General features: G+C 37.0%; 1 long non-coding RNA gene across 1 annotated transcript in view; it reads right to left on the bottom strand.

Annotated features, from left to right (window-relative positions):
- Positions 1-263: 263 nt before the first annotated feature.
- The window catches only part of LOC111753000 (uncharacterized), a 34,935-nt gene continuing 11,764 nt past the window's right edge, over positions 264-23,434 (bottom strand). Inside the window, exons 2-4 of the long non-coding RNA XR_002787857.2 lie at positions 15,627-15,756; positions 14,232-14,406; positions 264-2,099 (exon numbers count right to left, since the gene is read on the bottom strand). This is a non-coding gene — a long non-coding RNA (uncharacterized LOC111753000). The remainder of the gene's footprint in view (positions 2,100-14,231; positions 14,407-15,626; positions 15,757-23,434) is intronic.

Here is a 23,434-nt window from a genome sequence, read left to right as displayed (position 1 = left end):
ATCCTGTACTTTACGCAGCTCTATTACCCGCCTCGTAAGAGTACCACTAGTATGAGTCAATGACTAATTCTATCACCACTTCTCAGGGCATTAGAAAATCATCTCCTTTGCCAAGCGTTGGAACTGAATGACACACTGGAGTTATTCAAGATTATTTCTTTACTGGAATAACAATCAAATGATTTTGTTTCCCAGTAAACAAAACTGAATCATAGAAATCAAGACTTTTCTGAACTTAACACCAAATCAAAATTATTTCAGATAGTGCTATGTATATTAAAAAAAATTAAAATGTATATATTGTTAAAACATTCCTTCCAATATTTATTTGATCACAGTTTAATAGGTGACCATATACCCTGCGTTCCAAGTCAGGATATGTTTGTGAGGGAAACAGGGAGCTTAGATCATTACAAGTGTAAGCTGGGACTGTCCAGACACTATGAGGCACTATGGAACCTCCATTTATAAAGCATGAGGCTTTAGGAATAAAAGCCTGGAAAAATACCTGGTTTCATTTAGCTAAATCGAGTGGTAAAACAGGAAAAATAAAGCAAAGGGAAATCAGGAATTCTGTATGTGCTTAATGCTCTTTCTCTTCTTTGTCTTCCATTTGGTTGGTTTAAATATATAATTACTGACTAATTTTGAAGTCAATTTATTTATATCCCTGTGAATTATATTTGTGGTACAAATCCAGATAAGATTTTCATTTCATTACATCAATTTAGGCCATATACCAGGACTTTATAAACAGGATGTTACAGACATATCATTCATACGTTAAGGGAAAAACTAAACAAATTTCAAAACCCCCCAAAACCAAAATAATAAAATTATAAAGATTTTAAAAAACCTAATTCCAACACTTATTGCAGTAATACATAAAGTACATTATGGATAGTTTTGTTAAAACATGCATACAAAGGAAATTTGTTTACACATAGCATAAGACCATCATAACTATAACTGAGCCAAATCAAGCTGAATAGCACATCAAACCAAAGGGAAAACTGTCCCCATGATGTAAATATATACTTGGGGATGTTTATTTTCTCATTTCAGTTATCATTTTCAAAATACGCTATATTTTCTGTGTCACCCATTTTTCATCTGCCCAATTACCAGCAATCTTTTTTCTACTATCAAAAATGATCATTTGTTTCTTTATTGTAGTAGATAAAACATCCTTTCATTGTTTCCACTCACAAGCTGTGCAGATCCTACCCACTGTTCTTGCCTCCAGCTCTTCACATTATTGGTGTATTATTTTATGCATGCCCTACTCTTTTATCAATTGCTTTTGAAGTAATGTTAATAGACTAGAAAATTGAGACATTTATGAAGTATAGGCAGTGTTTATGAAAAAATCCATAAAATATGACACAGGCAAGACAAGATAAAAGCAGCATTTTAATAGATTATGGCAAAGAGATCCTGTCAGAGCTGACAACTGACTCCTTCGAGATCGCTAATTTTTATGGGATTAATTCTGTGGTATAAAAAATGAAGTTAAATGTCCTAATTAATCTGTAAATAGCACACCCACAATTAAACCTTGTGGTCCCTTCTTGGATTGGGGCTGCAATGATTTTTGAAAAGTAATTATCTCATATTCAGAATGAAGAAGGTGTTTCTTTTTTCCTATTTTTCTCATGGCGTTTCAACTAAATATCCACCTGGATTCATACCCTAACAGCAGTCTTCTGATACACACATCAGTTCACAGCTTGCTGTGGAACTGCATCAATTAGACTTACAAGCTGTATACTTATGAATAGTTTATATACTAAATAATAAAATTTGGAGAAACGGTGCAGGAGCGAGGTGGTGAAGGAAAGCCTAGAGTTTCCTCATTTTGGGGAAACTGTTCTTTGTTCCGTGATTTCTGGCTCCCAGAAAGTCAATGATCTAAAGAGTTCTCTCCTTTTATGGAGGGGATAACATGGCCAGGCCCTGCCTCTGATGTAGAAGTTAGAAAATACATTTGACCATTGTCTGGCTTTTTCTGGTGCTGTGGCCAGGTGCTCAATAGATGTTGGTTCCATTCCTCTTCCTTTCACCTTTAATATTTCAGTCCAATAATAATTTCAGTAAATCTAAAAAAAAAAAAAGATATCTGCATACAGTTAGATGGTAATAACACATTTTACTAGATATAAAATACTAGGAGTTTTTTTTTTTTTTTTATAAGAGCTAACGCTAATAATAATGCATACTAGCCTTTATGGTTTACATTCATTATTTCATTTCATTCTGACAGAAACTCCAACAACATGTATTATTTCTACTATCTTGTTAAAAATAAGGAAACTGAGGCACAGCGATGTTAAGGAAATTGCTAAAATCATATATATGCAGTAGGTGATAGAACTGATTCTTGAAGCCAGATCTCCTGACTCTAAATCCTTCTTCTTTGTAAGACTATGTTATGTCTTTGCAATCAGAAATAACCTGTTGATGTAGAAAAATATACAATCAATTCGATGAAGAGAAAATCATTCCAATCATTTTGTGCTCTCAAATTAAAAAAAAAAGGGGGGGTTAATGACTGCTTAGTTTTTCTTTGGATATTGTTTTTCTTGGAGGAATGGCAATATTAAAAAAACAAAAAAAACACCAAACCTGTTGCCGTTGAGTCAATTCCAACTCATGGCAACCCTGTAGGACGGAGTAGAACTGCCCCACAGGGCCTCCAAAGAGCGGCTGATGGATTCGAATTGCCAACCTTTTGGTTAGTAGCTGAGCTCTTAACCACTGTGCCACCAGGGTTCCAAATGGGAATATGGTTATCTTTTTTTTTAAGGGGTAGTTACTTTCTTCCTTAAGTTCTGTGAGAAAGTAGGGTTCTAAAAATAAATGATTTTTTCATTTATATTTTATGGCCTTACTAGTAGGTAAGCTGATCATATTTTAGAAGAGAATACTGCAGCAAAATGACATAATACTACCATGTTTGAGAGGAGAATCTTTTAAATTGCCATTATCTGGCAAAGTAGTTTCAATATTAAGAAAGCAAATATTGAAGGTCTCTGTATACAATCCAGTTTTCTTATTGTTTACAGTCAATACGTAAATGGTTTACATATTTTGGCTGAACTGATCAATTGATGTGGCTAATCTGATAAAGTAACTTACTAAACTGATGTCTAACTGATGGAACGTGTTTAACACTGGAGGAATTTTACAGGCTAGCCAAAACTTCTCATGTCTCACATGAGGAAATAGGGAATCGAGAGACACGAAGCCATTTGCTCCAGATAACACACAAACGATGTTGCAGATTCCTGACTAAACTCATCACTTCTGATTCTAAGTCTATGGTCCTCTCCCAATAAATTACCTTCTCTGAGTTCATCTGACCATTATCCAGTCAAAACCACAATCTAAGATTTTTGTACATACAATCGAAGTTTTGTACACACAACCGAAGATTTTGTACACACAATCGAAGATTTTAGCACATCCTCTGATGGACCATCCTTCCACAGGTGAAACATTTAAAAACAGACAGGTCCAGTATTATAGACATGATTGCAAAGAGAAGTTCCAAGCTGACAGGAAGAGAAAATAATAAATGGTACCTTTTTCATCTCTAAACTCTCTAATTCCAAGAAAATATCCTAAAGCCCCTGCCTTGGGTAAAAAATATTTGAAATGCCAAATCCGGTTATCAATTCATCTCGATGTGTGTCAGGAAGGATTAGGACAGTTAAGTATATTCTAAGCCCGTTTATACCCAGCGTTACTCCTGATGTTCCAATAAGTGTGCCTATTTTTGTTTTTATTTCTGAAGTGACACTAACCTGAGAAGAAAGAAAAAAAAAGGAGTATGTTGAAGCCATTCCTCAAAGCTCATCTCCATGAAGCTAGTTTGATAGTTTAAAAGAAAAAAAAAGCAAGCTGCAGCTAAATTAGATAGACTCACCCTCACATTCCCTGAATACAAATAACAAACAGACGTGATGTACTTTCAGATTCTGATAGTCAAATTTGTAGTTCTGCTTATTTTATACTATTACTATGTCCTAGAATTAAAAACAGAGGCAGACACAGGCGGGACGCTTAAATATTACTGTTTTCACGTCTTCGTATGAGAGCAAATGGGGAGATTTGCTTGTATGGCTTGGATACATGTAGCATGGCATTTTCACATGGCCAATCCATGGACTAAATAATGCTTCAGAGAGATCCATAAAGGTTTTTTATGAAGTGTTCATACTTGTTGAATGAATAAGCTTGGGTACCTCTGAGTCAGGTAGTATGATGTTGATTCTACCATATATAGTGCTTTACTTTAAATATCTTTAAAGGATGAACAGTGACTCTTATCTAGAATGTGTAATGCTTCCAAATAACTTTAATAATATTCCTTACCCTCATTATCACTGAATAGAAAACAATGATCACCTCCTTAAAGGTAGAAAAATTTTTCATGACTTGAACCACACACCCACACACTCTGCAATAACATAATTAACGTTTTCCAGAACAGGTTTTTAGTTCCTGAATTAATCCCATGATTCCAACTATGTAGGTTTTCAGTTTTAGATCATTCCCCGGTACATTCAATTACCACTTCAGAAGGTTCATAATTGACTCTAGAGCTACCATCTCTCTACTTGCCACAAATCCACCTGTGTTATAGTTTGATGAATTTTAATGCAAGTGTGAAGGAAATGATAGATTCTTGGTTATTGTGCTTAGACCATTTAGTAAACTTACTAAAGACTTACAGCAACAGAATGCTGTACATAGTTTTAACCAAGATCAGTTACATATTACTCTCCAATTTTTAAAAGAAACTCTTGTTTTACTTACAACCATCACACCAAAACCAAAAACCAAACCCATTGCCATCGAGTTGATTCTGACTCATAGCAAGCCTATAGGACAGGATAAAACTGCCCCATAGAGTTTCCAAGGAACACCTGGTGAATTTGAACTGTTGACTCTTTGGTTAGCAGCTGTAGCACTTAACCACTATGCCACCAGTGTTTCCAACCATCACACAGAAGACACAAAATAAAATAGCATTACAGTAGAAACAGAAAATCAGCATGACGGAAAAGAAACACAAATAGTTAAACCTCGAGGTCAACATGGTAAATCAAGTTCTGCAATTTCTTTAATGGTTATTCTGTTATTCCTGTGCTAGGTAAAGGTATTGTTGGGACAGTAAGCCTTTAACATCTGTGCACTTTGGGTCACCTTAAGCCAGCTGGTTCCTCTCAAAACTGTTCATCTTTTGTTCTTACTATGTTCTGACCTGGGCCCCTAGCCTTAAGACAGCAATGTGCTTTCTGCAGCCAGGATATCCTCTTCAAGACTGTCGGACATTCTCAGATGATTAATGTGCTAGTCTGGTGCTCTGGTATTTTCCCCTTTACTGAATCTCCAGTAAATCTACATCTCATTCTATAAAAATGCTAATTAGATCTACTCTTACTAACTTCATACACATTTTTCTTGTTTTCCTGTATCTTTGGAGGCCAGCTTGAGGTTTATATAACACAGTGTGGTATTTAAAATAACTTTTACAATATTACAAATAAAGAAAACCCATTCTCCACCAAGGGAAACAATTCAAGTGGTGAACTCTGTTGGTTCCCTTCTTTTCAGCATTGTACCTTGCATCTACGCTACAAACCTGAAGCATGAGTCCTAGACCCACTCTGAATATTAGAAATCATTTACCCACTTGCCCTTTATTCCTTTTTCCTGTTATTCCTTACTATGGTTACCCTATTTGAATCCTGCTCTATCCCCCTCCTCATGGTTAGAGACAACCAGTGCAGAAGGTCCTGGACTCCTCTCTCTCTGAAGTCTATTCTAGGATCTGATCCAGAGGATCACTGATGGGAACTCTCATCTCATAAAGCCATGCCCTTTAATGAGTTATGGTCTTCTATTAGTCAAAGCCCAAGGAAGGCAGGCTCAGGCTCTTTTAGGCTGTCAAGCTTCTTTCTTTGTTATAAAGATGTTTTCACATAAAGCTAGACCTCCATCAATCTCAGGGCATTAGCTCTAAACCTCTTGCCTTAACACATATTGTACCTTGTCTCCCAACCTGCTCATCTTGCCTTTGAATCTCATGATCGATTGTCCTTTTTGGGCCTTACACAATCTGTTGTTCTGAGGCTTAGAACCAAGTTTCAGGCTCATAGTTTTGCTTTCTTGCTTGACCATATTTGGAGTTCCCCTTCAAACAGTTTACCTCCTTCAGTAAAGTGCTGGGCCACTATGGCTCCAGAGCCTGATGACTGCTACCTCAGCATACTCCCCTGCAGAGAACATACCTACCATATTCAATCTGCCTCCAAAAGCAAGACCCGGTCTGCGGCAGCCCAGGGAGCAAAGATTAAGTGGATGCTATCGAATGGCCTCAGATGACCAAGCAGTACAAAAGCAAAGTGGGTGAGAGAAAAAGGAGCAATTCAGGACTAAGGAAAGGTAGAAAAGAAAAATTTGGCCAACGTTAGGACTCTGCTACTTTGGCTGTTCATGTCATTGCTGGTGTTAGGTGCCATCGAGTCTGTTCTGACTCATAGCTACCCTATGTACCACAGAACGAACCACTGCCCAGTCCTGCGCCATCCTTACAATTGTTGTTATAATCATTGGCTATTCATAGTATAGCGATAAAACTTTCCTTCTACTCATTTAAAAAACTGTGCTCTATACACAATAAATTGTATCACCACAGATTTCTTCTTAGTTGCAAGAGAAAAATTAATTACTGTACAGTGGAGAAATTGGGCAACATTCTAACTGGGTCATCAAAATTAACATCATCAGTGAGAGCTGATGGACATAGTGCACCTCCAGATGTAATGCCCTGAGAAATACACGGCATCACTTATGTTGTATTCAGGCACAGAATGCATAACCCGAGTCTGCTCATGAAGCAACATCACACAAAACCAAAATGGAGAACATTCTATGACTAAAAGAAGGAATGGCAGTCTGTAAAAAAATGTTGTAAAAGGCAAAGAAAAGCTATATAGAAATGTTCCAGAATAAAGCAGACTAAAGAAACTAAACGTTACACCTGATCCTGGACTGAGTTCTGTACTGCAGGGAAAAAAAAATGCCATAGAGGATATGACTGGGTCAGTAAGAATACAAACGGAAGAGCAGAAAAAATAAATTACTGCATCAATTTTAAATGCACTCAGTATGCAAGACAATTGGGTCTTGCTTTTGTAAGACAATTATGAGGAAATATTACCCACTTAAGTATATTTAGGAGTAAAGGGCCATGCAACTAACTATAAGGAAGTTCAGAAAAAAAAGTGTGTGTGTGTGTATGTATACATGTACGTACACATGTGTATACACACACAAATATGTGTGTATGTGTGTATATACACATACATGTTATACACATGAGAAAGAGAAAGGGGGGTACATGTACACACTCAACTGATAAAGCAAATGGGGCAAAATATCAACAACAGGTGAGTCAGGATAAAGGGTATTTAAGTGTTCTATAGACTATTCTTGAAACCCTGGTGGCACCATGGTTAAAAGCTCAGCTGCTAACCAAAAGGTCAGCAGTTCAAATCCACTAGCTGCTCCTTGGAAACCCTATAGGGGCAGCTCTATTCTGTCCTATAGTGTTGCTATGAGTTGGAATCAACTTGACGGCAATGGGCTTGATTTTTTTTTTAATTTTTTTATGTACTATTCTTGCAATTTTTTCTGTAAGTTTGAAATAATTACAAAATAAAACCACAAAGAAACAAGAACTGTGCTCTTGACTGTCAATAGTTTCTATTAGATCAAAGTACAGTCAGGTATAGGGAGGGGGTGGGCAGGATCTGAGAAAGGCAGGAAAATTTGGAAAGATATTCCTAAAAGGTTTGTACAATAGATTAAAATCTCTGAATTTAAAGTGCCTGAATGGTAAAAAGAGGAAGAAACTACTTGGATAATCTCACAGTTAGAAAGACAAATTCCTATTGCAATGAGAGTACAAACATATGTCCAGAGAAGCATTCTCTCTTCTTTAGATGCCATAAACATTTAGGAGCTGAAATATTGTGTGTTTTATGGAGACATGTAAAAAGAATGACATGGGGTATTAATGTCCATGTTATTTGTACTTCTATACGCTAAATGTAATAAATGTAACTTGAATGTCATTAAAAAAAAAAACCAAGAAGTGGATCAACACTATGGATAGAGTAAATATGTGCTTATCTGGAAGTTAGCAGATAAAGAGATACTGCCAAAATAAGCAGGCTGAAAGTGAGAATGGACATTCAAAGTACATTATTTTGTTATTGGAACATCTAGTACTAACAGTGTCAAGTTTACATATGTTCTCAAATACTTATTTATGTAACAATCAAATGCTAAGCATTCCAGCTGCGCTTGTAAACTTTTTATGAACTGAAGTCATATGCACAGGCTCAGCTAAAAGTACTCAACAGAGGGGGGAGCGTGAGGAAACTGTTAACTCTCAGAGTTGAAGTCTGATTGCAGCGGGGCCTTCTGGCACTGTTACGTTACGGAGCAGTGGCTAGTCTGAGAGTTGAGCTGCTGGCTCATGGGAGATTCATTTCATTCTAGGAGGCAGAATTAGAAACACCTAACAAATGGGTCAGAATCATGATTTGGCAGCTACCTTTTCCAGATATAATTTAGTCATTCTCAGGAGGAAAGAAAAGATATGCCAAAAAAAAAAAAAAAGAAAGAAAGAAAAGAAAACAGGATGATGTAAAGTCATTAGGAAAAAGAGTATTTGATATAAAGGTGAAAAAACATCTTCCTCAACACAGCCTAGAGCTAGCACGCATTACCAGAGAGGAGGCCCTTTTGTATGAGGATCATCTAATATTACTACCGATGAAAATTAATTTTATGAAACTCCTCCTTAAAAAAAGGAGAAACAGTAACTGCCTTATACCCAAAGAAGGCAGAACGGAGTCAAACAGAAGTATATCCACGCTCTGTTTTTCTCTTCTTCTAATAAAGCGAAAAGACGTGTGTTTTTCTTCAAAGTTTGCCTGATTGTTGATTTGATAGTTTTTAGTGTGTGATGTTGCAAAAAGGAACTAACTCACCAAGTTCTTTGTTTTATGAAGAAAGGACCTTCCATCAGGTTGAGGCTGAAAAAAGACATACTTTTGGGGGGGCAGGATTCTGAAAGATTCGTTTAGAATTAATCAGATGTTTCACAGGCTGATTCATCAATCCAGAGGTGTGAATATCTGTAAGCTGCATGATCCTGCCACACTTTTTAGCTGTCAATAGCACTTTAATCATGCCAGCCTTTGCAATCACAAATCTCGGACTCCAGCAAGAAAAACAATGTTTTGTCCTGTGCCAAAGTGGTTTTAGAACCATGGCTTTCAATCTTCTTCGCACATTTGAATCACCTGGGGAGCTTTTAAAATTCCCCAAACCCAGGCCCCACCCCAGGCCAATTACATCAGAATGGAGTTCAGGCATCAGTATTTTTAAAACTCCCTGTTTGATGGTGCAGCAAAGGATGAGAAATCTGCTTGGAATGAGGATGGGCATTCTTTAGGATCACAGGATTAGTTTTGCAAAAATGGCATTTTGGGAAAAATAACTGAGGCACTAGGCGTTCCCACCATTTCCTTTTAACTGTTGTTGTTGCTCTGTGCCATAGAGTTCATTCCAACTCTTACTGACCCTATAGGGTAGAAAAGGACTGCCCCATAGGATTTCCTAGGCTATATATTTTTTTAAAATCTTTAATGGGAGCAGATCACCAGGTCTTTTCTCCCGTGGAGCAGTTGGTGGGTTCGAACTGCTAACCTTTTGGTTGGAAGCCTAGCCCTTAACGATTGTACCAGCAGGGCTCCTTGCCTTTGAACTAGGCCCTTTAAATTTTATAAATACAACAGTTCTGATTCCACCTCTTCTCACATTTTGAGGGGCAGATAAGATATTGTCTAAAGATTCACAGTCAGTCTAGCCTTCAATGCCCTAAAGTCAAAAAAAAAGAAAAACAAAGCAGATGCCATGGAGTCAATTCCGACTCATAGTCACCCGTGTGTGTCAGAGTAGAACTGTTTCCACTGGGTCTTCAATGGCTGACTTCCCAGAAGTGGATCACCAGGCCTTTCTTCCAAGGCACTTCTGGGTCGACTAAAACCTCCAATGTTTCAGTTAGCAGCCAAGCACTTAATCATTTGTGCCATCTGGGACTTCTTCGATGCCCTGAACTCCTATTTTAGCTGAGGAAAGAGGACAAGAACAATTGGTTGATTTTTTTTAAAAACTTTTATAGCAATCCTATAAAGACCCTATAGAGACAAGATCCAACAGCAAATATTTAACAAGTTTTAGCTGCTATATGATTGTTATCATTAATTTGGAAACAACAGGTTTTAAAAAAGATAGTCTACAATTACCAAATGGAAGCAAAAATACACACCCTCAGATTTTAATCACATCTCTGCAATTGGCTGTCTCCACATTCTCACAGTGGTTATACAGTATCTTTGAAAACGGATGGCCATATTTTTACTCTTTTTTTCTATACAGAATTTTCTATAATTTAAGATAATTACAAAAGGGCTTGTGTCTTCAAAATGTCAGGGTGATTTGTATAATACAAAGCTAATTTTTAATCATTACCAGATAGATGCCCTTCATTATGATTATTAACCCAAGTTGAGTAATTTATGTTCAATGCTTTGGGACAAGAAAGCAAAAAAAAAAAAAAAAAAAAAGACAGAAATGCCATTTAGATTTGCTTTGAGTACAGCTATCTGAAATGTTCTCTTGTTTTGACTTACTCCAGAAGGAAAACTTGAAACAATGAGTAAATGAGAAGTTACAAAGAGGCATATTTTAGCTCAACATAAGGATTTTTAAAATAGAGTTGTCCAACAGAATGGATTGTTTCAGGAAATGATGAGCTCCTTTGCTTGAAGATATCCAAATTGAGACCGGATGAGCATATGCCAAGGATGCTGCAGGAAACTTTCAGCACTGTGTGGGAGGCAAGCCAACAGTAGATGGTATCTTAGGTCCCTCACAATGCTAAATTTCATAATCTTATAATTAATCTAAAGATGGATAATTACTTTAACGATGCAAAGTCTGAAGCCTGGTTAAGAAAGTAAAAAAGAAGAAGAAAGCAAACAAGGAAACTTTACTTGGATATCAGGGAAAAGCAAACTATATGGGCCTTTTGTTTTCAATGCTGATAAGGAAAGCTACCACCTTTTAGAAAGTATATATTTTGCGATGCATGCAAGTGTTTTATAAACAAAAAAGTATACATTTCTAAAAGAATGATCTGAAGAATAAGAAGTCATTAATTGAATTATGAATTGCATGAAACAGGGGAATGAGAAGCTATGCAGAATGCTACTGAATGACCAAGCAAGGCTTTTCACAGCCTCGCATTGCTAAGAAGAAAAAACTTGAGAAACTTCCAAAGGGAAGGGGCCCTTATAAAAATCCAGGAACTTAATTGGGAATCCAAATATCCATATATTAGAAGCAGAGACACTCCAGAGGTAGACTGAGCACTACAAAATCTGCAACCTAGTCCCAGAACAGAATACAATCATCTGCCAACATTATATTGGCCAACAGAGATCTCTAGAGAAAGGTAACATTATCCAGAGTCACTACAGTTTTTCAAACACAGTATCTGATATTCGTATAAAAGAAGTAACAGACATAACACAAAACAGGAGGGAAAAAAAGATCCACAGATCCATTTGTTGAAATAATTAGGTTGGATAAAAAGAGCTGCAATTAATATGCACAAAAGATCATATGACATGGTGAAAAACTGACAGGATTCTAGAGAGCTAAAACTTACAAAAAAAAGGAATTAAATAGAAATTCCAGGATTAAATAATGTAATAACTAAAATTAATGTAATAACTAAAATTAAGAACTCATTAGGAGGGTTAACTAGAATATTAGAAGTAGATAAGAGGGTAAATGGTCTGGAAAATATTTCACCTGAAACTTGGTGAATAAAAAGCATGGACATATAGAAAAGATTATAGCTGTACTATGTAACTGTTAAAAAAGATGTGTCTAATTTGAACCCCAGAAGGGAAGAGAGAAAAACTGAACAGAAACAATATTTGAAGAAATAAAGGCACAACATTTTCGAAATGAAATAAATCAAGTCTCAAACCGGGTGATGCACAGAAACTCACACCTAGGCACATGATAGTAAAACTGCCAAAAAACAAAGATAATGGGGAAAAAAAAAAGCCTAGAAAATAGCCGAAGGAAAAGAATGCATTACCTTCAAAGTTACAGCAACAGGAAAGGCTGTTGTCTTCTTACTTGAAATAATTGAAGACAAACAATGGAACAACATCTTTGAGCTGCTGAAAAAAATCTGTCATCCCAGAATTTTATACCCAACAAAAATAGCCTCCATAAGTGAAGATGAAATAAAGATATTTTCAGACAGACAAAAACCAAGAAAAATTGTCACCAACTTAACCTCATTAAAATAAATAATCAAGTGAGTTCTTCTGGTAGAAAGAAAATGATCCCTAACGGAAACACAGAAATTCAGGAAGGAATGAAACACAACAGAAAGAGTGAAAATGGGAGAAAAATTAATTAATACTGATTGTACAAAACAGTAATAATGATGTCTTCTGGAGAATAAAAAACATATAGGATTAAAATTTTTAATAATGATAACACAAAGGATGGCAATATATGGAGTAAAACTATTCTAAGGTCCTAGAATCGTCTGATAAGTGTTAAATCCATGATGTTATATTAAACTGTAATAAGTCAAGGCTGTATGTTGTATTCTTTAGAGTATACACTAAAATATAGTAAAAATATATATATAACTGACAAGCCAATAAAGGGGGAAATAGAATAATAGAGGATGTCTGATTAACCTTAAATAATTCAAGGAAGGAAAGAAATATAAAACAAGTGATACACACAGAAAATAGAGGATAAATATAAGCACAAGGGTATCAGTAATTACATTGAATATGTAATTTCCAATTAAATATGGAGCCCTGGTGATACAGTGTTTGAGAGCTATGGCTTCAAACCAAAAGGTCAGCAGCTCGAATCCACCAGCCACTCCTTAAAAACTCTATGGGGTAGTTCTATTCTGTCCTATAGGGTAGCTATGAATTGGACCCAACTCGATGGCAATGGGTTGTACATTAAATGTAATTGCTCCAACTAGAAGACAAATATTTTCAAAAGGTATTAAAAACACACACAGATAGATGCTGCTTAAGACACACTCCTTACATATAAGGAGAGGGAGTATTTGAAAATAGAAGGATGGAAAAAGATACCATGGAAACACTAACCAGCAAAAGACTGGTGCAGTTATTCTACTATTAAATTAGACATTGTTTGGTAAAAGGAAATCCACCAGGAAGATAAAACTATTTTAAATTTCCTTTCACATACCTTCAAATATATACGGCAAAAATTGATTGTCTCATAAGTATTAAATCCATGATGTTATATTAAAATGTAGTCAGTCAAGGTTGTATAGTGTATTTTTTTAGGGTACACACTAAAAGAAGCTTAAAGACAAATCTACACAACCACCTCACTCTATTACCGGTAAAGCAAGGAAACACTGTATCAGCAAAGATATGGAAGATATGGAGAACACGTTTAATAAATCCTACTTAACTGACATATATACGATGCCGAACTCAAGAGTAATTACACAGAATTTACAAGTGCATGTGGGTCATTTATCAAACTGATCCTGTGCTGGGCTGTAAAGTAAGGTTTAACAAATTTCATGAGACTAAAATCATCCAGAGGACATTCTTCGACCACTATTTAATTCAGTTGGAATCAACAATGAAAACAAACAAACAAACAAACACCTCTGCTTCATATCCTAAGCTAAGACTACAACAAAGAAGAACCACCAAAAGTTTTTCACTGCAAAAACTAATCAAGGAATCACTTTAAACTTAAAAAAACTGCCTTATAAAATAAATTTGCTTATTTTCGGTTCATTACCAAAAAATACATACAGCTTTTGTTTTGAATAAACTTTTTGGATGAAATAGTGTATAGAATTACTTTTCTTAATTATTTTTGCCTACGAATCAAGTTTCCCCTTTCCAGTGCTATCTGGGACCCCTAACACAATAAAAATTTCAGTTATAAGTTTTGTTGTTAAAAAAAGGGCCAACTTCTCAACTTACTTCTCGTATTCTGTTAATTGTCACAAAACCAAGGAAATCATAAGCAAACCTACTAACCTTAATGGACTGACTACATGGTCCAATGCTAGGAGGTGCCCAGTGAGAAATAATCTGAACATGCAAGATGTATTTGGGTGGAGAGAGACCATCACCAATCTTCATATCACTCTGGTGAACAAGGCAATCCACAGAGAAAAGTAGTTCTTCTGGCAACACGGTTTCTACACACACCCTGAAAAAGAAATAAAATTTAAAAACCAAGGTAATAAATATGGAAAAGCTCTTCTCTCAGATCTTAAGATTATATTGTTGTGGTCCACGGTGGTTGATTGAACCTAGGCATTTAGCTCTTGTCCCTTCCCAAATTCTACTGAAATGACAAGAGAAATATAACTCCAAAGATATATCTGTAGTCACGCTACAAAGTTGGAGGGGTGCTACCAGAATAAAAGAACAGTAAAGAATTTCTAGAAGGTAAAAAGCAAGACTGAGAAAGAATCATGACAAAGCTGAGAACCTGCAAACCCCAAAAGGGAAAAGAAAGGACATTAAGTACAACAAATTCTTGGGCTTTTCACCTCTTTGCCATTTTACATGGGGTTATGTAAAAATTAGTCTGCTGAATCTCTGTGTTCACTAAACTGATCTTTAGCCTGTTCTTCCTACTATTCAACATAGTACAACGTTAGCCATCAAAATTAATAAAAATCTACTTATAGAAAATTTCCTATAAAATCAACTTTTCTATGAAGCTACATACTGGGATTTTCTTTATGCATGTTCTATTATACTACAAAAGTCATTTTTCTTTTCTGAACTTGATAGCTAAGTATGTAAAAATAATTGGACAAGATCATTAATATTAATAAATTTCCAAGGTCAGTCCTATGAGGGCAAAATAACAACAAAACCTCTATTCGTCAGTTGTTTTAGATTGTGTCTGAAATCATTGATTCAAAGGTCCATCTTAGACCATTAGCAATGTCTACAGGCTGGAGGCATAGAGCATTGAGGCAGTAAGACAGTGAGTGTACCAGCTCCACAAAGATTACTTTTCGGGCTCACTGACAACACTACTATCCAATATTAATTCTCCTCTGCCTTATATCCCAGAATCCCTTTACTTCTCAAGAATTACCACAAATATGTGTCTCCTTCTATGGATTACTGACACCAGTTGTTAACAAATAGTAATAATAGGTAAATAAGAAAGGAAAAGAACAGAAACTTGTGATAATAATCCATTTAGGAGACATGAAAAAATACACAAGGAGGAAAAAACAGTAAGGCCACTATGCCAGTGTAAGGGAGGGAACACGATACGGAGCAAGTTTTAGAGCCAGAGAAATTGGAGCGTGAACATTAGTGAGGATTAAATGAGATAAACTCAAAAGTGCCTGGCACCAGTCACTTGGCAACTTTCTCTTCGCATGATGGTAATAGTTATAATACCTTGCAGGTAGACAGAGCTTGAATGTGGTCACATATGCTGAGTTTATTGCTGAAAAATCCTTCATGTTTTTCACATAGCGATGAGCCAAAATAATGTCATTGAATGTCAATCTCCTAGATGTAAGAGTAGCTGCAGGAAAAAAAAAAAAAATCTATATATGTATATATATATACATATTCACAAGTTTAGAAAAATTACAATTGTGCTAAAAATTATTAATGGTATCTTGAGTAGACTTCACACAAAATATATTTCATCTTTATAATGGTATGATTATCAATAGTATGATTGCAGCCTCTCGTGATGGAATCATGCAGGGGTTAACAAACTTCTTTGGTAAAGGGCCCCTAAAAACCCCCAAACCCATTGCTGTTGAGTCAATTCTGACTCATAGCCACACTATAGGACGGAGTAGAACTCCCCCATAGGGTTTCCAAGGCTGTAAATCTTTACAGAAGCAGACTGCCACATCGTTCTCCCACAGAGCAGCAGATGGGTCGAATAGCCAACCTTTTGGTTAGCAGCTGAGCGTTTTAATCACTGCACTGACAGAGCTCCTTTATAAAGGGCCAGATCGCAAATATTTTAGGCTTTGCAGGCCAAGAGGCAATAGTGAGGATATTATGTAGTTACTTACAAAATAAAAAACAAAGTGTTCTATTGACAAAATTTAAAATAAAGTCATAATAAAAATTCAATACATTAAAAAAAATACTTGACTACTAATAAGAAGAGCAAAATTCTTTTTTCTCTGGGGATAACATTTTGTTTAATGAGGGTTCAAAGTTAGTATTCTCTAACATCAAATAAATTCCAAATGTTCATTTGTAAAAATCATCCTTAGCTTACGGGTGGCAGAAAAACAGGTGGTGGGTTGGTTTTGGTCTCTAGGCTGTAGTTTGCTGACTCCTGGAGTAACGGGCTTTAAAGCCACCTTGACAGCCTTTTGAAAAAACTTAGGTGTGGCCTTATTTAAATTTTACGTTTTGTGGTATCAGTCAACTATGACTAACCAAAGTTTTTTTTCTTTATCTACTTTATATTAATACGGTTAAATCAACGAATACGTTTAAAAAATGTTACCCTATGGAAGAAACAATCCATTAGTTTTTGTTTTAGAATAAATACTTCTTTAATGAGTAATCTCAATGACTTTAATACCTTATCATTTAGCAACAGTAGGGAAAACAATAGTAGGGGAAAAAAAAGATTCTCCAAATTTCAATTAAAACAAACTGATCTTGTTTTCGACCTCTGAAATTAATTGGAATTTCCTCTACACTAGATCTGAGATATAGAAACTTCCTTGTTAAACCCAGTGTAGACGATAGATTGTGAATACTAGAGAGTTAAGATAAATGCTATTTTCTTAATGAATGCTGATTATTTTCATATATTTTTATCTCTGACTTTTTTCAAAACTCTAGATATTAATGGCAAAAATCTTTGTGGAGCCAAGAAGCTAAAGGGATTTAAATGATAAAGAAGCAAGAAACCAGAAGAACCACACCTGATGAGACTGAAGCAGTAAAAGAGAAAAGGGCAATAACATCCTTGAGATGAACTTAATCCCGGGATGATCGTTAACTTTACAGGGCTCAACTATTAAAGAACTTGAGAGAAAGTATCTCTCTCTAAGGGTGTCCCAGCTAGAATGAAAATTATAAAGAGTGTCTAGATGGTACCTGAGCAAGTAACCATCAATAAAGCAGATATGGCACCGCAGACAGAAGTGCCACGCTTTCCCTCCACAGCAAAGACCAGAAAAACTAAGTAAAACAGAGACAAATGTCACTCCTGGAACCTGAAGTGCCAAATGAAAAGAGAGAGAGCTCAGCCAAGCACTGAATGAAATAAGAAACTGACAGAGGACGGAAAGCGAGGAGATACGTGAGGAGGCCCTATCAGCTAATAAGGCATGGATCCACCATCTTGGACTCCTGTTGTGGATGGGTGGACAGGGAGCATAGCAAAGCAGCTTCACAGAGCTCCCAGCAAGAGACAGAGCACCTGGTAACCGGTGATACACGCTTTCCCACCCCCCATTCTCTCCCCACTCCTCCACCTCTGAGCTGCAGTGGCTCGGCTGGCCAGGAAGCACAGTATCCATGATGCTTGGATTCGCCCCACCCACGTCAGAGATCAGAGGACAGCGAGTACGGGACAGCAGCTTCACGAAGTTCCCAACAGGAGACAGGGCACCTGGTAGTGAGCGATATATGCTTTCCTAGCCCTCCCTTCTTCCCACCCTTCAGCCTCCTCTGTTTCCCACCAGCTGCAGTCTTTTGGCCTGGAGGCAACGGCTTTGCCCTCAGGCTGTTTGGATTCGCTCTGCCCACACTGGCCAGGCCCCTGAGCTGGTGTTGGTTCTTTCCGTCTCTTTTAGTTTCTTTCATGCCTCCTACCACCTCCCCCTCCCTTCTCTGGAACACCTGGCTCCGTGTGCCATCTCTGCTTCTTCACGAAAGGCTATGAAGAGACGCTCAACTGGAGAACCACTCCCCCGACCTGTGACTCCACGTTGGTGGGTTCCCTGGGGCTTTTTCTTTCCTTGTTTTGCATTGTTCATTTGTTTTCTTTTTCATTTTACAGGTTGGGAGCCCCTTCTAGCTGGCTGCACTGCACGGCTTAGGAGCTACTCCCCCAATCTGCACACCTATGTAGGTGGGATCCCTGGGGAAATATCTTTTTTTCTTCTTTCTTTCTTTTCTCTCTTTTTTCCCTTTCTGTCTGTCTTCATTTCTCAGTTCTCATCTCTCTACACTTATCTTCTTTTCCTATCTCCTGAATACCTGGTGCTGGGTGACATCTGTACCCCCTTCTAGCCAGGCTATACTGTGCAGCCTGGGAGCCAATCCCTCAGTCTTAGCAGCCCCACTGGAGGGACTCTGGGAGTCCTGGGGGCTTTTCTTTTCCAGATTTTGATCTAGTTATTCCCCCCACCTTTTTCTTTTTGCTTTTCTCCATTTCTCAGTTTCTCTTCACTCCACTCCAACAGCAAGATCCCTTATCACTCTTTTTTTTTTTTTTTTCTTTGCTTGTTTGTTTTTGGCTCCTGTTTTTCTCTCCTCGCTCTCCTCTTTCCCACACCCTTATTAGCTCCACACATCACAACCTCCCCCCTCCTTCCTGCCTACCTGCACCACGCACTGAACATCACACCCCCGAGCAGCACAGGCATGGCTTACTGGAACCTGCCCAGCACTGATTCCTGGGCCACCCTGTCAGCCCTAGTATGTGCCACAAACAACACATCCCAGCCCCTCCCCTTCAGCTGGACCTGCTCTGCTGCACCATAGCTGAATGACTGGCCCTTCCTGTTGGACAAGGAGGTGAAAAGTATCATGACTACAGATGAGCAAACAATAAAGAATTCACAGCCTGCCTTCACAGACATAACTAAATAAAACAAAAAACAGGACAAAATAAAAAAATCTACAATCAAGAAATGAAGAAAATAACTACTGAATGTCCCAAAGACAGCAGACAATATCAAAAAATATATTAAAAAAAGGACAGGATGGTTTCAGTAGGCATCCAAAATAAAATACCTGATGACTTTCCAGTAGAAGAAAAGACAAGGAATTCAAATCTCTAGTATTCAGAGTAATCCAAGGTTGAAGCAAAAAGCAGACAAAAATGAGGAAAAAATAGACAAATTTTTGGAAAAGTCAGACAAATTTCATGGAAAATACAGACCAAAAAATGAAACAATTCAAGAAAGTAATACAGGAACAAAATGCCAAAAATAAATTCACAACTAGAAATCATACAAAAACAACAATTAGAAATCCAAAAGATAAACAACAAGATTTCACAAATGGACGGTGTCACAGAAAGGCTGAGGAGCAGGTCTGAAACAATAGAAGACAGAATTGGTAAAATTGAAGACAAACACTTGGATAAAACTCCGTTTGAAGAAAAATCAGAAAAACGAACAAAGAAAAATGAAGAAGCCCTGAGAATTATGTGGGATACAATCAAAAGCAAAAATTTGCCACTGATCAGAGTTCCAGAACAGGGAGAAAAAGCAGAAAACACAGAGAGGATCATTGAAGAACTGCTGACAGAAAACTTTCCTAATATCATGAATGATGAAAAGCTGACCATCCAAGAAGCTCAACAAACCCCGTATAGGATAGACGCCAAAAGAAAAACACCAAGGCATATCATAATCACACTCGCTGAAACCAAAGACAAAAAGTCCCGCGAGCAGCTTGTGAAAAAAAAAAAAAATGTCACATACAGAGGAGAAACAAGACTAAGCTCTGATTATTCAGCAGAAACCATTCAGGCAAGAAGGCAATGGGGTGACACATATAAAACCTTGAAAGAAAAAAATTGCCAACTGAGAATAATACATCTTGCAAAACTTTTGTTGGAATGTGATGGTGAAATTAGGACATTTCCAGATAAACAGAAATCAAAGGAATATGTAAAAACCAAACCAAACTTTCAAGAATTATTAAAGGGAGTCCTTTGGCCTGAGAACAAACATCAGACCACAGCTTGAATCTAGGATGCAAAATTGTACCAGCCAGATACCAACCTAGGAAATGAACCCTCAAGGACTAGCCAAAGCAAAACAATTGCAACGGGGAACCAGAGAGGTTAATCTGTAAATGACAACAATGCTAGAACAATAAAAGAGGGAATAAATGGTACAGGTATAGAACTTTCTAATGGAGAGGAAGGCAAGGCAATATCAAGTAATAACAGACTGGTTCAGACCTAGGAAGATAAGGGTAAATTTCAATGTAACCACAAAGAAAGTTAACGAACCTCCTCACCAAAATAAAGAAGAAAAACATAAAGTCTGAATAAAAACAAAATCTACAAAAACAAAAGAAATGGAAAAGAAATCTACAAACAAAAGCAACTCAGTACAGGACATTATGCTGAATGAAATAAATCACAAAAGGGCAATTATTATATGAGACCACTACTGTAAAAACTCATGAAAAGGTTTACATACAAAAAGAAACAATCTTTGATGATTATGATGGAGAGGAGGAGTGGGGATGGAAAACCACTTAATAGACAAAAGATAAGCAGTAATTTTGGTGAAGGGTAAGACAGTACACAGTACTGGGGAAGCCAGCACAACCTGTACAAGGCAAGGGCATGGTAGCTCCATAGACACATCCAAACTCCCTGAGGGACTGAATTGCTGGGTTGAGCGCTGTGGGGACCGTGGTCTCGGAACATCTAGCTTAATTGGCATAACAGAGTTTATAAAGAAAATGTTCTACATTCTACCTTGGTGAGTAGTGTCTGGGGTCTTAAAACCTGTGAGCAGCCATCTAGGATACTCAACTGGTCTCACCCTTCTGGAGCAAGGAAGAATGAGGAAAACTAAAGAGACAAGGGAAAGATTAGTCAAAGGACTAATGGACCACATCTGCCACAGCCTCCACCAGACTGAGTCCAGTACAACGAGATTGTGCCTGGCTACCACCATTGACTGCTGTGACAGGGATCACAATAGAGGGTACTGGAGAGAGCTGGAGAAAAATGTAGAAGAAAATTCTAACTCAGAAAGAAAGATCAGACTTGCTGGCTTGACAGAGACTGGAGAAACAATGAGAGTATGGCCCCTGGACAACCTTTTAGCTCAGTAATGAGGCCACTCCTGAGGTTCACTTTTCAGCTAAAGATTGATCAGGCCCATGGAAGAAAACAAGACTAAAGGGGCGCACCGGCCCTGGGGCAGGGACTGGAAGGGAGCAGGGAACAGGAAACCTGGTAATAGGGAATCCAGGGTTGAGAAGGCAGAGTGTTGACGTTGTCGTGGGGCTGTTAACTGATGTCATAAAACAATGTGTGTACTAATTGTTTGATGAGAAACTAGTTTGTTCTGTAAACCTTCATCTATAGTTCAAAAAAAAAGTAATGGACATAATGAATGTGATTTTATATATGTTACCTCATCAGAATAGAGTAGAATAGATGGAAACTATAATAACTTACAATGAATTCCATTTGAGTCTCTTAAGCTGCTTTCTAAATCAATGTTTCTTAGTTTTTCTACACTGAAAAATTAAGTCAAATACAATACCAAATTTGCCTCCTGTGTCAACAAACAACCATTTTTGTGATGCCAGATACATTTTTTTTCCTGGTCACTAAAGTCACTTGTTCAAAATTCATTGGTTATATATTTTCTTAAAAAAAACTAAGAAAATGAATTAAAAGGATTCTAAGATTTTTTTTTTTCTTTTTCAAGATGACATAGCTTGAGATACAAAGTAAATACTTAAAGGCGAACCAAAGATACAGGTTTAAGGGGGAGACTCCTAAACAAGTATTAAAAGATTTAGTCTTAAAATATAAAACAAAAAAACAAAGCCAAATTTTACATTTATAAAGAACTTCCTTGCTGCAAGAATTATGAAGCATTGGATTATTGGAGAGGTTTTTGAGTCTTGTTATATATTTCGAAGAAAAATAGACTGCTATTTTTCTGAGTTTGAGTAGAGAATTGGCCCAGATGAGCTCTTTCCATTCCTTTCTGTTTGGTGATTTTTGATAAATATGACACCCAAAAACATTTGCATCTAGGAGGCAGAGGACAGTGCTAAGAGGCAAGGGATTTTTAAGTTCATGTGTCACAACTTTTCTATAATTTCTCTTGTCCTAGAAATAACAAAGAAAATTAGAAACTTTCCTCACTCACATCTGTGGTGTAAACAGTGTTTGACAGCTGAAGAAAAATCTCACATTGGAACTCATAGGTTGTGCCAAATGTGTCTGCTACTGAGACTTGGATTTTTCAATCCAAAGGTGCTCTCTGAGGAGGATGTGCAGATTATAAAGGTTGTCTGGCCCATTTGCTGGCAAAACCTGACTGGCTTGCTTGTCTGCTAAGAACGCTTGGGATGGAGCTGTCTCTACTTCTGACATCCTGGGGGGCACTGACATACTTGTACTACTATGCTGTGAATACTAGGTGTCCAGCTGACATGCAGCTACCATCCAAACAGTAGCAGATAAGAGATGGGCTGAGAGTTCCACTATTATCCATGGCTCCTCAGAAGGTAGAAGATTGCTAGTTACTGTGGCCAGTCTCCTTTTCTCCAAGCAAGTCTTAGTGCTTGGATAAGAGTGCCAAGGAATGCTACCCAAGGAGCATCAGGATACCCTCTACAGCTCTTTATTCCTGTAGAGATTATCAATCCTGTTATGCCATTGGACTATTAAGGTTCATGACTCTTTAATGTCCAAAGTTTTAACCTGGGAGATTTTCTACTAGCACCTTAACTCTTTTCATCCTAGATGCAATTTATAAGAGAATTTTATTTATACACGTAAACCTCTCAATTAAAAAATTACTTAGGACAGACACTTGGGAAAATGTATTTTGCTGGTAACTTTGTCGGAATTTGTTATCACATTAACTTTATAAACAAGAGATAACTGATCACAATTCCCAAAGTACTTGGTCTCTTCAGTTTTCAAGACTCTATTCCAACTAGCCTATACATAAAAAAAAATCTGGGTTGTAGATTATTGGGTGTTTTTAATAATATTTTTAATCACTTTTGTATGTCTCAAATATTTCATAAATTTAAAGAACAACAAAACCTAGCTATCTGTAATTTACCATCTTGATAAAGATAAAATATGATTAGTAGGTAGCTTGGGCAAGTTTTGGCAACTGTGTGAAGAAGCTAGCACACTCATGCATATTTTAGTAGGGATATAAATTGGTTCAGCCTTTTTGGAGGGTAATGTAGCAAAATGGTCATAGTCCATTTTTAAAATGTGAAAGATAATACAATTTTTGAAAGACAATATAGTCTTCATG

This window comes from Loxodonta africana, chromosome 10, assembly GCF_030014295.1.
Source record: "Loxodonta africana isolate mLoxAfr1 chromosome 10, mLoxAfr1.hap2, whole genome shotgun sequence".
Lineage (NCBI taxonomy): Eukaryota > Metazoa > Chordata > Mammalia > Proboscidea > Elephantidae > Loxodonta > Loxodonta africana.
This window is presented reverse-complemented; position numbering and strand designations above follow the sequence as displayed.